Source organism: Thalassophryne amazonica, chromosome 19 (genome assembly GCF_902500255.1).
Source record: "Thalassophryne amazonica chromosome 19, fThaAma1.1, whole genome shotgun sequence".
NCBI classification, from domain to species: Eukaryota; Metazoa; Chordata; class Actinopteri; order Batrachoidiformes; family Batrachoididae; genus Thalassophryne; species Thalassophryne amazonica.
Window position 1 is genome coordinate 12,239,649 of NC_047121.1, and position 11,990 is coordinate 12,251,638.

At 41.3% G+C, this 11,990-nt stretch overlaps 1 pseudogene; it reads left to right on the forward strand.

The window, feature by feature from the left end:
* The first annotated feature begins 2,454 nt into the window (after positions 1-2,454).
* On the forward strand, positions 2,455-7,322 carry LOC117501061 (annotated as a pseudogene).
* Positions 7,323-11,990: the final 4,668 nt, after the last annotated feature.

Genomic DNA, 11,990 nt, shown 5'->3' on the forward strand with positions numbered 1-11,990 from the left:
TATGGACAAGGGAAGGGACAAGGGACATTGGGAAACCTATGGCAAGCACCACAATACAAAGTTATATTGTCAAATGCCACTTAAATAATTTCTGTGCAACAAAGAAGTCTTATCTTAACAATGTCCAGAAGTGGCATCAATGTCTCTGGGCTTGGTGCCATCTGGGTTGGACCATCACACAGTAGAAATGTGTAGCACGATGGCTTAATGGTAAGCATTGTTGGCTCACAGTGAGAGGGTCCAAGGTTAACTGGGACCCTGACTTTCTCCCACTTCCAAATACACGCACATGAGCTGAAGTGGCAACTTTAAATTGACAATAGGTGTGAGAGAGTGTGCGGATGTGTTTGTCTGTCTACATGTGTCTGCCCTGCAATAGACTGGCAGCCTATCCAGGGTGTACCCTGACTCTTGCTCAAGGACTGCTGGGATGAGACTATCTCCCCCTGATCCTTTGAATAAGTGGGTTTAGAAAATTGCCAGATGGAAGGATGGATGGACACCAAATCCAAAAGCCAGGGTCTGTCATGGTTTGGGTTTGTGTCAGTGCCCTTGGCAAAGATAATTTACATTTCTTTGATGCAGCATTGATGCAAAAAGCCTCACTCAAGAAGAGCGTACTGCTACTGGACTGGTTTGCCTGTAAGCTTGATCTGTCCCAAACAAATAATGTGCCAAGAATTTTGAAATAAAAAATGCAACCATGATGACCCTGTACTATTGCACACCTTAAGACATGTCTTTAGGAAGAATGGGAGAAAACAATACCTGAAATACTTCAATGCTGGATATCCTCAACTCCAAAATGTGTTTTAAGTCATTGCAGTCCCTCTGTGGCGAGGAAGATCACCTGTTGTTTAATTCCCAGACGGGATATCTACATCCACAATACATCCAGAGACACCTGTGCATGGGTTTGTTAATGTGAGAATGCCATTGCACACCAACAAACACACGGTCCTTGACGAAGCCTTAGCCTGGTCTGATTACTGGGGTATCCCAGACGATCGGGGTCCGAGAACCTGATGCAGGCTTCATCCGTCTTCACAGATATCGAGTTACAAATCATCACCTCCTCTGCGTGATCCACTTTTGAGAACTTTTTGTTTAACCAGAGCCCTTTTAGCCATCTCACATTCCTGGTTACTGTAGCAACCAGGGGGCACACAACGCCCCCATATCATTTCAACCCTCTACTTGATCCATTATCCAGGTTTCATGACATAGACGAGGGGTTGTATTTTGACACCCTTTCTTTTAAATGTTGCGAAAAGTGATGGGAACATTACAAAGTTGCAAAAGCTATAGAGTGCCAATTTTGTTTATTTATGTGAATGTGGCCTTAAATGCAGGAATGAATGTATATTAATAAAACATGAAATATCTTTGGTTCATATTGTCTCCAATGAAATATAAGTCACAGTAAATGGAAGAAGCACTGCCTGTCTTTTCTTTCATGTACTTTTGGAGTTGTACTTCTGTAATGAGACCTATGAATACAAATATTCAGAGGGTTAACTTTATGAAATCAGCTCCGTGCACTTGCATTATTTTTCTTTTTTCCTACTGAATGTTTTTATGTGTGCATGTTTCTCTCTTTGTGTCTGCTGATGAACCACTTTCAATTTTCCTGTAACTAATGTTTTACTGGTATATTTTCCAGTCTCTCAGGTTGTCCGTTAGCTGATAAAAGTATTCGCAGCATGCTGGCCAACAACGCACAAGAGCTCAAGTAAGACGTGGGATGACTTGCTGATACTGTACATGTTGTGCTTTTGGTTCATGCAGCCACAGAAAGTGTCAAGAACTACATATGTTTACATACACACTGGTGATCCAGAAGAGTCTGGAATTTGATGGAATTAGTTGTAAAAACTTCTCAATTTCCATAACTGGAATTATTGGGGGAAGACGTGCAATGAAACACCATGAAAATAAATCCCCCAAATGCCCTTGAAGTCTCCTCCTTTGGTGTGATGCATGTAAACAGCAGCTCCCGTATTACTCTGTGATGTTTTCAGGGCATTAGCAGAAATATGCATTGGTTAGATTGCATAATGCAAAACGTTAAAAATTAATAAATAAATAAATGCAGTAGCTGTTTGAGAAATGGGTGCTGTCATTTTCTTCATGATACATTTTAGAATCATCTATTTCTGAGTGTACCGTTTTGAAAACAGCAGAACCTTCCACATGTCAGTTTTGCTGTAGGCCCTGAGTCGTTTTTGTCCTTTCTGTCCCAGGTGCCCCACACCAGGGTGCGATGGGTTCGGGGAAGGACATATCACTGCAACTACGCCTGCACACCGAAAGGTACAACACACATTCATGGGCAACACCCAGTCCCTTCTTATTGTAGCTGTACCCATCATCCACCTGCCTCCCTCTCTCTCTCACATACACACACACACACACACACACCCATACACACATACATTTGCTTACTTCAGTGTGATGACGCTGTCTTTTATCTGCAGTCTCTCAGGGTGTCCGCGAGCCAGGAAAAGTGGGATAAAGATCATTCATAGTAAAGAGAACAAGGAGGACCAGGAGCCTATCAGGTACAGTAAGATACCAGTCATAAGTCTCTTTTGTCTCCTTTTCAAACCCAACGCACCAAGGTGATCTCTCTGCTAGCAGCACTGCTAAACTCTGAAGCACAAACTCAGCTGCTAATATCAAACTGACTGCAGACTCTGTTGACTCATGGTGGTAACGTCTTGAGATTTCTGATGGTGTGACCCTTCCTGTTTTGTATGATATTGTTGGGCTCAGATAGACAATGAGACCATTGTCCCCTGACTTGCATCTCTGTCCTGCTTTCTTGTGTGCATAGATCATGGCCTTTGCATAAGCATTGTCAGGAGGCTTTGGACACCAGTCTGAGCCTGACCCTGAGCCTGTTCTGCTGCCAGAATATTGAAGGCATCGCTGCACTCAGCCATCGCTCACGGCTGGACATTAAGCATTCCTGGCTGACAGTCAGATTGGCTTGTTTCACGTGTTTCACAGCAGACGTGTAGGTCTGCTGAAAGAAAGAGGTGTTGGGAATCGACTGAGATTCCTTAAATACATATTTATGGCTTTAGATGGTCTCCAAAATGTCTCTCACAAATTACAGAAGGGGCAGACAACAGTGTAATTACACCTATCAGCCATATCACTGCAGACCACTGACAGGTGAAGTGCATGACATTGATTATCTCCTTGTAAAGGCACCTGTCAGTGGATAGGATAAGTTAGACAGCAAGTTAACATTTTGTCCTCAAAGTTAATGTGCTGGAAACATGAAAAATGGAGCTGTGTAAAGATTTCATTGACTTTGTTGAGGACCACGTTGTGATAGCTGGACAACTGAGCCAGTTGCATCTCCATAACTGCAGCTCTTGTGGGATATTCCCATCTGTAGTGTTCAGTACCTACCAAGAGTGGTACAAGGAAGGAAGGAAAATTGGTCAACAGGAGACAGGGTCATAGGTGGCCAAGGTTCATCAGTGTTTGTGGGGAGCAAAAGGCTGGTCCTTGTGATCTGATCCAGTAAAAATATGGACTGCTAACATCTTGGTGCCAGATACTATAGTATACCTTCATAGGTCTAGTGGAGTCCATGCCTCAACAGGACAGTGCTGTTTGATGGCAGTAGAGGGACCTACAAATATAGGCAGGTGGTCACAATGTTATGGTTATCTGTGTTTTTTATGGGTTGTACAAGTGGTCCAGATGAACAGCCGGTGGGAAGAGGTAAGTTGTGCAGTGGTGAGGCTACAGAGCTAAAGTTTCTGATTCATTTTCTGTAGACATTAGTGAAGCCTAGGAATCTTTAAACCTCCTTACTCCTGTAAGGAGCGAGGTATGGCCCACTTAGCTACGGCCACAATTTTATTGGGATCCATTCTGATCTCCCCTCAGCCAACACAACCCCCAGGAAGGACACTGAGGGAATGTGAAAGTCACAGTTTTCAGCCTTGACATATAACTGATTCTCGGGCAGTTTCTGTAGTACTACTTGTACATGTTGTGAGTGGGATTCCTCATCAGGGCAGAAGATTAGGATATTGTTGAGATACACAAATACAAACTTATTCAAGAACTCACGGAGGACGTCATTGATGAGGTTCTGGAATACTGCGGGTGTGTTTATGAAACCAAAGGGCATAACTAAGTACTCATCATGACCCATAGGTGTGTTACGTAAGTCTAATTTTGTGAAAACCCTGGCCCCCTCTAACAGTTCAAAAGCACTGGCCATAAGAGTGAGAGGGTACTGGTTCTTAACCGAGACGTCATTGAGACCCCAATAATCTATGCATGGGTGTAAAGTTTTGTCTTACTTTTCTACCAAAAAGAACTCGGCCCCAGCAGGAGAGGAAAATGGGCAGATTAGCCCCACAGCGAGCAATTCTTCAGTATACTCAGACAAGGCTTGTTGCTCCAGCGCCGACAGAGAAAACAATTTACCCCTAGGGGTCTGGTTTCTGGGAGTAGGTCGATAGCGCAATCAGAGTCAGGATGAAGAGGAAGAGATTTGGATTTAGCTTTACTGAAGATGAGAGCGAGGTCATAGTAGCATGTTGATAGGACCCCAAGACCTAATTTGTCCATCAGTCCAACTGAAATTCGGGTTGTGCTGCTTAAGCCAGGGGTGCCCCAGAATCACTGGGTGAGTCATATTATCAGAAACATGAAAACTGTTAGATTTAGAGTGGATCTCAGATACACCTAATTAAACTGACTGTAACCGGAGGGACATTTGACCCAAGGAACCACCATTCACAACCCTGACCACCAGAGGGTGCAGGAGGTGATATGTTTTAAGGTGCACATCCCTGGCAAGACAAGAAGGCATTAAATTAGCATCTGACCCCGAGTCCACAAAAACAGGAATAGATACAGAGGAATGTTCTGAGCTTCAGAAGAGATACCTGAAATCAAACAATGCCTACATAAAATGTACATATAATGGTGAACTGCACACTTTCACAACTTTCCATTAACTAATCACTTTTACAGCCAGTTTCGTTTTGACAAGTCAAGGGATGGATACATGAGCATTTTCAAGTCACTAAATATTTCCTGGACTTCATTTCCATCAATAAAAATATAAACAGTATGGTACTGCAAGATAAATCTGTCTGGGGTAAGCAGTTCTCAAACCCTGAGTTAACTGTGCAAGAAGGAAAATAATCAGGGAAGCCACCCAGACAATCCAGACAGCTCCAAAGGAGCTTGTTATGGTTGACCCAGGAACTGACAGATAGGATCCAGAATGCAGACACAATCTGGAGACAGAGAACGGTTTTTTACAGTTTATTTTGGTGAGATGGAGGCAGGGCTGGCTGGAGTGGTCCAACAGGACAGTTACAGCTGAGCAGGGCAGGCAGAGGAGTCAAATATGAGTGAATCAAACAGGCAGCTGAAGACTGAAGCAAGGCAAGATGGCAACTAGGATTCTGGTGGATCAGGTGTGGAGGTTCTGAGGCACAGAGAAACAGACATCCAGGAAAATAACACCAAAATACAAACCATCTTCTCAGAAATAAGGCCAATAGTCTGTACAACAATGGAGACCGAAAGATCTGGCGTTGTCTGGATGTCTGATCTGCAGTTGAATATTGGACTTTGATTGAAGATAGGTTGCGGGTGAGCAGACTCAGCACTAGCAGAGGATCAGATGCACAGGCTGGAGGAGGGAACCCAGAGTCCACGTCCAGCACAGAGACAGACTGAGACAAACATGACACACCAGAGAGGGAAAATGACAAGACACACAAGGAAATTGCTGAAGTTGATATCAAGATAGGATACCACGTAATTCAAAGCAAAAATTGCATCTGAATTACTGTGGAGTATTTGAAGTGTTCAGTTGAAACACTGAATCGAAGCTTTGAAACAAAGTTAGTCCTGCAGACAAACAAGAAGCCAGTGTTTCCTAGTATGAAGCCAAACAACATTAAACTCCAACAGTTTCATCAAATGGAGAGTTTTAAAGCATTTCAGTGGTTCAAATAGATGAGACAGGCTCCTGTAGAGACAAACAGAGAATAATAACACACTGTGAAGGGCCACCGGAACAGCATATAGCGCTTCTACACCGTGATCTTTAAATATATTGATTTTTACGTCTCCGATGACAGTGAAGTGGAGCAGAGAAGGATTTTCCTCAGGAAGCACATGGGAGACTTGAGCTTGGACATGATGAGTTTTCTTGCATGAAAACTCTTCTCGGTTCCATTTCACCATGAAGCTGTGGCTCTCGATATGTCAAACAAAAGTGGAACAAACTATACACAGTTTCTCCAGTCACACTCACATAAGCCTATACCTCCAATCAGTTGTCACCAGTATCTCGAAGGCTTCCTCATTAGTCTCCTCCTTGCATAATCACTCAGTTTTTGACACCTGCCTCGACAGATTTACCACACAGTTCCATGCCGTTTGTGTATCCATGATTGGTGTAATTGAAGTCCCACACATGTTCCCGGACTGGAAATGTTCATGTATCCATCTCTTGACTTGTATGGAGAAAACACTCTCTAAAAGTGGTGATTATAATTCCCTTTTCTCACGAGTGAATATAATAATCAAATAATAAACAGGGACACAAATGCCTATGGACTGGGTTTATTGTTTGTTTGTTTGTTTGTTTTGTTTTTTCCAGTTAAAAGAAAAAATAAGGCAAAACAAGTTGTTAAGGCGATCTGAGGCTTTGGTCGTAACTTTTACCCATGATCCATTTCAGGAGATGAGGTATTTTGGAGTAATTTACTGCCTGGCTGCTGCGGCCTTGATGCACTGTCAAACTGTGATAACACGTCTGCTGGGACAGCTTTAAAATAAAGTGATCATATCTTTGTACATCAAAGCAACTGGGACAGAGAGCTACTGAGGAAATTAAATTTGCGCTCCCTGTGCCGCTGCACAGACGGTAAACATGCCGCTGTACCATGTGAGCGCACTGTGTGAAAGAGTACATTTGTGTTTGTGTTGACGGATGAGGTTTTATGACGACTGAGCTGGATGATTATCACATAAATCCTCCATCGGTCTCCTCAGGACTGTTTGACTCTGCCTCCTCCAGGTGTCCGGTTCCAGGTTGTGATGGTCAGGGGCATGTGACGGGGAAGTCGCGTCTCACAGAAGTGCGTCTGGATGTCCAGTTGCGGCCAAAGGCAAAAAGACGGCTATTTGAATGGGATCCAGTTCACATGGAAGTCTGGGAAGACGGAGGGCATGTCCTGCCCCACACGGGCTGCGACGGCTCGGGTCATGTCAGCGGCAGCTTCCTGACGCATCGCAGGTGGGTCCATAAATTGGTCAAGTAGTGGATTTTAGAAGAAAACATTAAGTTTATATCCAGGTCCATGATGTGGTTATAATTTCACCACAAATACCGATCTTTCAACATTTGGAGCTGGTTGCTTTCATAGGAATGTACTGATTCAAGGGGAGCAGATGAAGGCCTGCCTTTGGAGACATATATTAAAGAGATTTTTGTAAAAGTGTCAAATAACCATGCAAATCCATATCAGATCTGCTGTCGCAACCCAGAGTGAAAACAGAGAAGCCAAAAGAGTTTACTCATTATTATTAATATGTATATGTTGCAGACAATGAATGAGCGAAGCTCTTCAGCATCTCACCATGTCATTTAGGTCCCTTCAGACTTTTTTTGAGTCAATGCTTCAGGGGAGCATTAACATGGCTAAAACCTTTCAACTTCTGTTCTGTTCAGAGCCCCCAGACCCCCCACCTTTTAGACATTTTTTTTTTTTTTTTTGGCTTTCAGCTTCTGTGTGACCTCCTGTCTTTTTAAGCATTTTTCTTTTTTTGCTTTTCAACTTCTGGGGGGGGGACTCCACCCCACAGACCCCCCCAATTACAGCCCTTTTAACCCCCTGCCATTTTAAGCTTTTTTTTTTGTAGATGTAAATTAATATTCAGATTTTCAGCTAGTTGACAGTAGGGCTGTACAATATGGCCAAATTATCATATCTCAATATGTCATATCAATATGATATACAATATGACTATGATTTCACACAAAGTGCAGCAGCAGTGAAAATGAAACATTCTTAAACAAAACAGTAGTAATACCACACTCATTTTGCACTCATCATAACGTTAGGATACTGTGCCCTCCAAAAGTATTGTAACACTTGGAATTTTAACATCATTTTAATTTGTTTATGCCATTTTAAATACAAGAAATGCAAAAAAACTATATAAAGAATAAAAAAAAACAAAAAAACTAAAATGATCTTCCTCAAACTCAAACTGACAAGCAAATCTCTAAAACTTGATAATAGCTGTAAATAATCAGTTTTATTAAATGGTAGATTGTAAATGGACTGCATTTATATAGCGCTTTTCCATCTGCATCAGACGCTCAAAGCACTTTACTTTTCTTCTTCTACTAAGGTGGATTAGAACTGGATAGGAGGAACCTAGCAGTGAATATGACTCACTAATTTCAAAATGCAGCTCTTTCAACTAGACATGTGGTGCCATGACATGTCAATCATCTGTGTCCAATCAGATTTCAGGGGAGTACAGTGCAACCTTCGCCTCCGTTCTAGCCCCACCCATGCCAGGAAGTGTTCAACACTGACATTTCCTGTTTCACTGTGGACTCAAAATTTGGCACTTCCTGTTTCATTGTGAACTTGCCACTGAGTTCCCACTAGATTCCCTGAGATCTCATCTGTCAGTCCAGGAAATGTTTGACATTTGACATTTCCTGTTTCACTGTGGACTCAAAATTTGGCACTTCCTGTTTCAGTGTGAGCTTGCCACTGAGTTCTTGCAAAGATTCCATGAGATCTCATCTGTCAATCCAGGAAGTGTTTGACATTTGACATTTCCTTTTTCACTGTGGACTCAAAATTTGGCACTTCCTGTTTGGGACTCCCTGTACCATGAGCTGAGCTTTGTGCCGCTGCGTGTCACTTCTCTCATATAATTATTAGGGCCCGAGTAAGAAAAAGTCCTACGAGGACCCTATTGTAATTGCGCTGTTTATTATTATTATTATTATTTTATTATTATTAGGGCCAGAGTAGGAAAAAGTCCTATGAGGACCCAATTGTAATTGCACTGTTTATTCTTATCTTAGTTATTATTATTATATTATTATTATTATTAGGGCCCGAGTAGGACAACGTTTCTACGAGGACCCTATTGTAATTGCGCTGTTTATTATATATTATTATTATTATTATTGTTATTATTATTGCAGCTGGTCTGCTCTGTGTCAGCCTGATCCCGTCAGATCTCAGAAGCTAAGCAGAGCAGGATCTGGTTAGTACTTGGATGGGAGACCTCTTTGGAATACCAGCGGCTGTGTGTTTCTTCAGTGACGTTCTATATACAGCACTTAAAAGTCTGCTGGCAGTGTTGTGTTCAAGGTTATTTACAGACTTACTGAGCTCGTGAGAATAATACCTAGACCAGTGTTTGCGCATTCTGGGTGTCTGACCTCAGTAACGTTCTTTATGGTCACGGGTAAGTTAGGTCAGAGGCTATAATAAATACCTAAATGTCTTTCCTGTAGTGTGATGTGCTCAGATCGTGCTGTTAATTCTGAGCACAGCTTCCCTTTGATCTCTTGGTCCAAATGGCCAGATTGTAATGTTTGTCCATATCGAACTGGATTTTTATTTTTTTAATCCTGTGCTAAATTACTTTGTCAGGCATGGAGGGAAGTCAGATTTACCAGTATAAAAAACTACACAGTTTTGCTGAAAAGAGCGGCGGCCCAAGAATGGATCCCTGTGGCATTCAACAGATTTTTCCTTGTGACAGAGTCTAAAATTATTTGCAAATATTTGATTCAAATCAGTGAAGACCAATAATTGATGTTTGGATTAAAGATTAAGATTGAATGAACAAGTTTTATGCCCTCAGTCACATTCAACATTAGCAGTCAAGCCGCCAAGGTCTAGATCAGGGGTGCCCAATAGGGTTATGACTACAAAACGTTTTTCAAAACTCTAATTTTCCTGATGTTGCATTTGATGAATTTTTACCCATAGATCACTTTTTTTGAAGTTTATTTCATTGGATCATGAGGAAAACCTCCCGCACCTAGCACCACATCACTTTTAAAAAATACGAGTTTACACAATACTATTTCAAATAACATAACAAGAAAAGAATTAAGAAGTATCAAGAAATAACAAGAAAATATATACAAATAAATATATACAAAAAATTTGTCTGCAATTTGATGGTAAGAAAATTGACAATAAGTCGTACCAAGTTGTGTGCTTGAAAAATGACAGAACATTACAACTTGGCATTTTGGCAAGTGACAGTGGAACTGCTGCAGACATCTATATACCACTACAGGACCTGCTTGATGAGTACAATGCATGGAACAGTATTCAGATGATCATCTCTGACACAACAGTCAATACTGGTTGCAAAAATGGTGTTGTAGCCAGGCTTCAGAGAACATTTCGAGACAAGGGATTCAATGAACCTCAATACATTGGCTGCCAGCACCACATTCTTGATCTTGTTCTGCGACATGTGTTGGATTTTTTTCCTATACAGTCACGGTCACCTAACATTAACTGCGAGGTTAATGATGATTTTGGAACAGTATGATGATTTGCAAAATGTATACATGGGCACAGAAGGGATACCAGAATATGAGAACCTTGGCTGTAGAGATGATTTTAAATTCCTTTTTGAGCTTTGTGAAGCATACAAGTTTTACAAAACGGAGGAAAAATGGTCTTGCATCAAATGGCACAAGCTGCCATCACTTCACAGGGCCAGGTAGAACTCACGAGTGATTTTTGCACTTATTGCATTTTTCCTTCTTCCAAACTGGCGAGAACAGCTTGAGGGTAACTTGCGATTTTATTGCAACTACATGGTCGCGGGCCTGGTTTTCTAACCAACACTATTCAGAGACAGATTATGAAGTCCTGCTGTCATCAATATCCAAACCTAAGTGTCCCAAAGCTGTGAAATGCTTCTCTACTCACTGGAAAAAGGAACCATCTACTTGCAAAACAGACAAATATCTTAACAGCAAATTTATTAACACTAATACACAAATCTGAAACACTATTAAAACACACTACAAATGCTATATGTACTCATTTTCATGTATTCCTCATGTGTATTGTATGTAAAACTGACATGTTATAATAAAGAGTGTTTGAGCCGCGAGGTGTTTTAATGTGAAATATGAAACTGTCTTAGGTGCGGGAGGTTTTTTCAAGATCTGGCAAAACCAAAGTCATTTTTGTGAGTTTTAGGTAAAAGTTCATCATTTATAACCCCAGGCTAATAAATTTGAGATTTGTCATAACCCTAGTGCCCAAGTTCGGCCCTCGAGATCTACCTTCCTGCACTTTTAGTTGTCTCCCTGCTCCAACACATGTGAATCCAATGAAAGACTCGTTAGTAGGCTTTAATGAGCCCTTTCATTGGATTCACATGTGTTGGAGCAGGGAGACAACTAAAAGTGTCAGGAAGGTAGATCTCGAGGACCAAACCTGGGCACCCCTGGTCTAGTTTTAATTTCAAAATTGCACTCAAATTTTTTCCATTGTAATGCACCTAAAATGCATCATAGTAACAAAGAATACAGTTAATAATAACAGAACATCATATCTCATTTTGATTGTCATTTTGAATGTCTGACTTGAGGCCATTTGTTTTTTAGTCATTCTTGTTTTGGGGTCAACTCAGCAACCTGAAATGTGAGTTTGGGGTTTGTATGGTAAAATCGTATGCATCATAAAACTCATACTGTAAAATTCTCAAAATCTAATTATTATACATTAATACAGTGAGGTCACAGATCTGCTTCCCAACACAATCATGCATTTCTGACATTTATAAAATGCCTTTTTTTTCCTTTTTAATTTAATTTTGGGCTTTAAGTAGGAAATGCACAGGAACCTTGACAATGCTCATATCGCCCACTAGATGGTGACAAAACTGCTCAAATGTGCGACAAATTCTCAACTGTT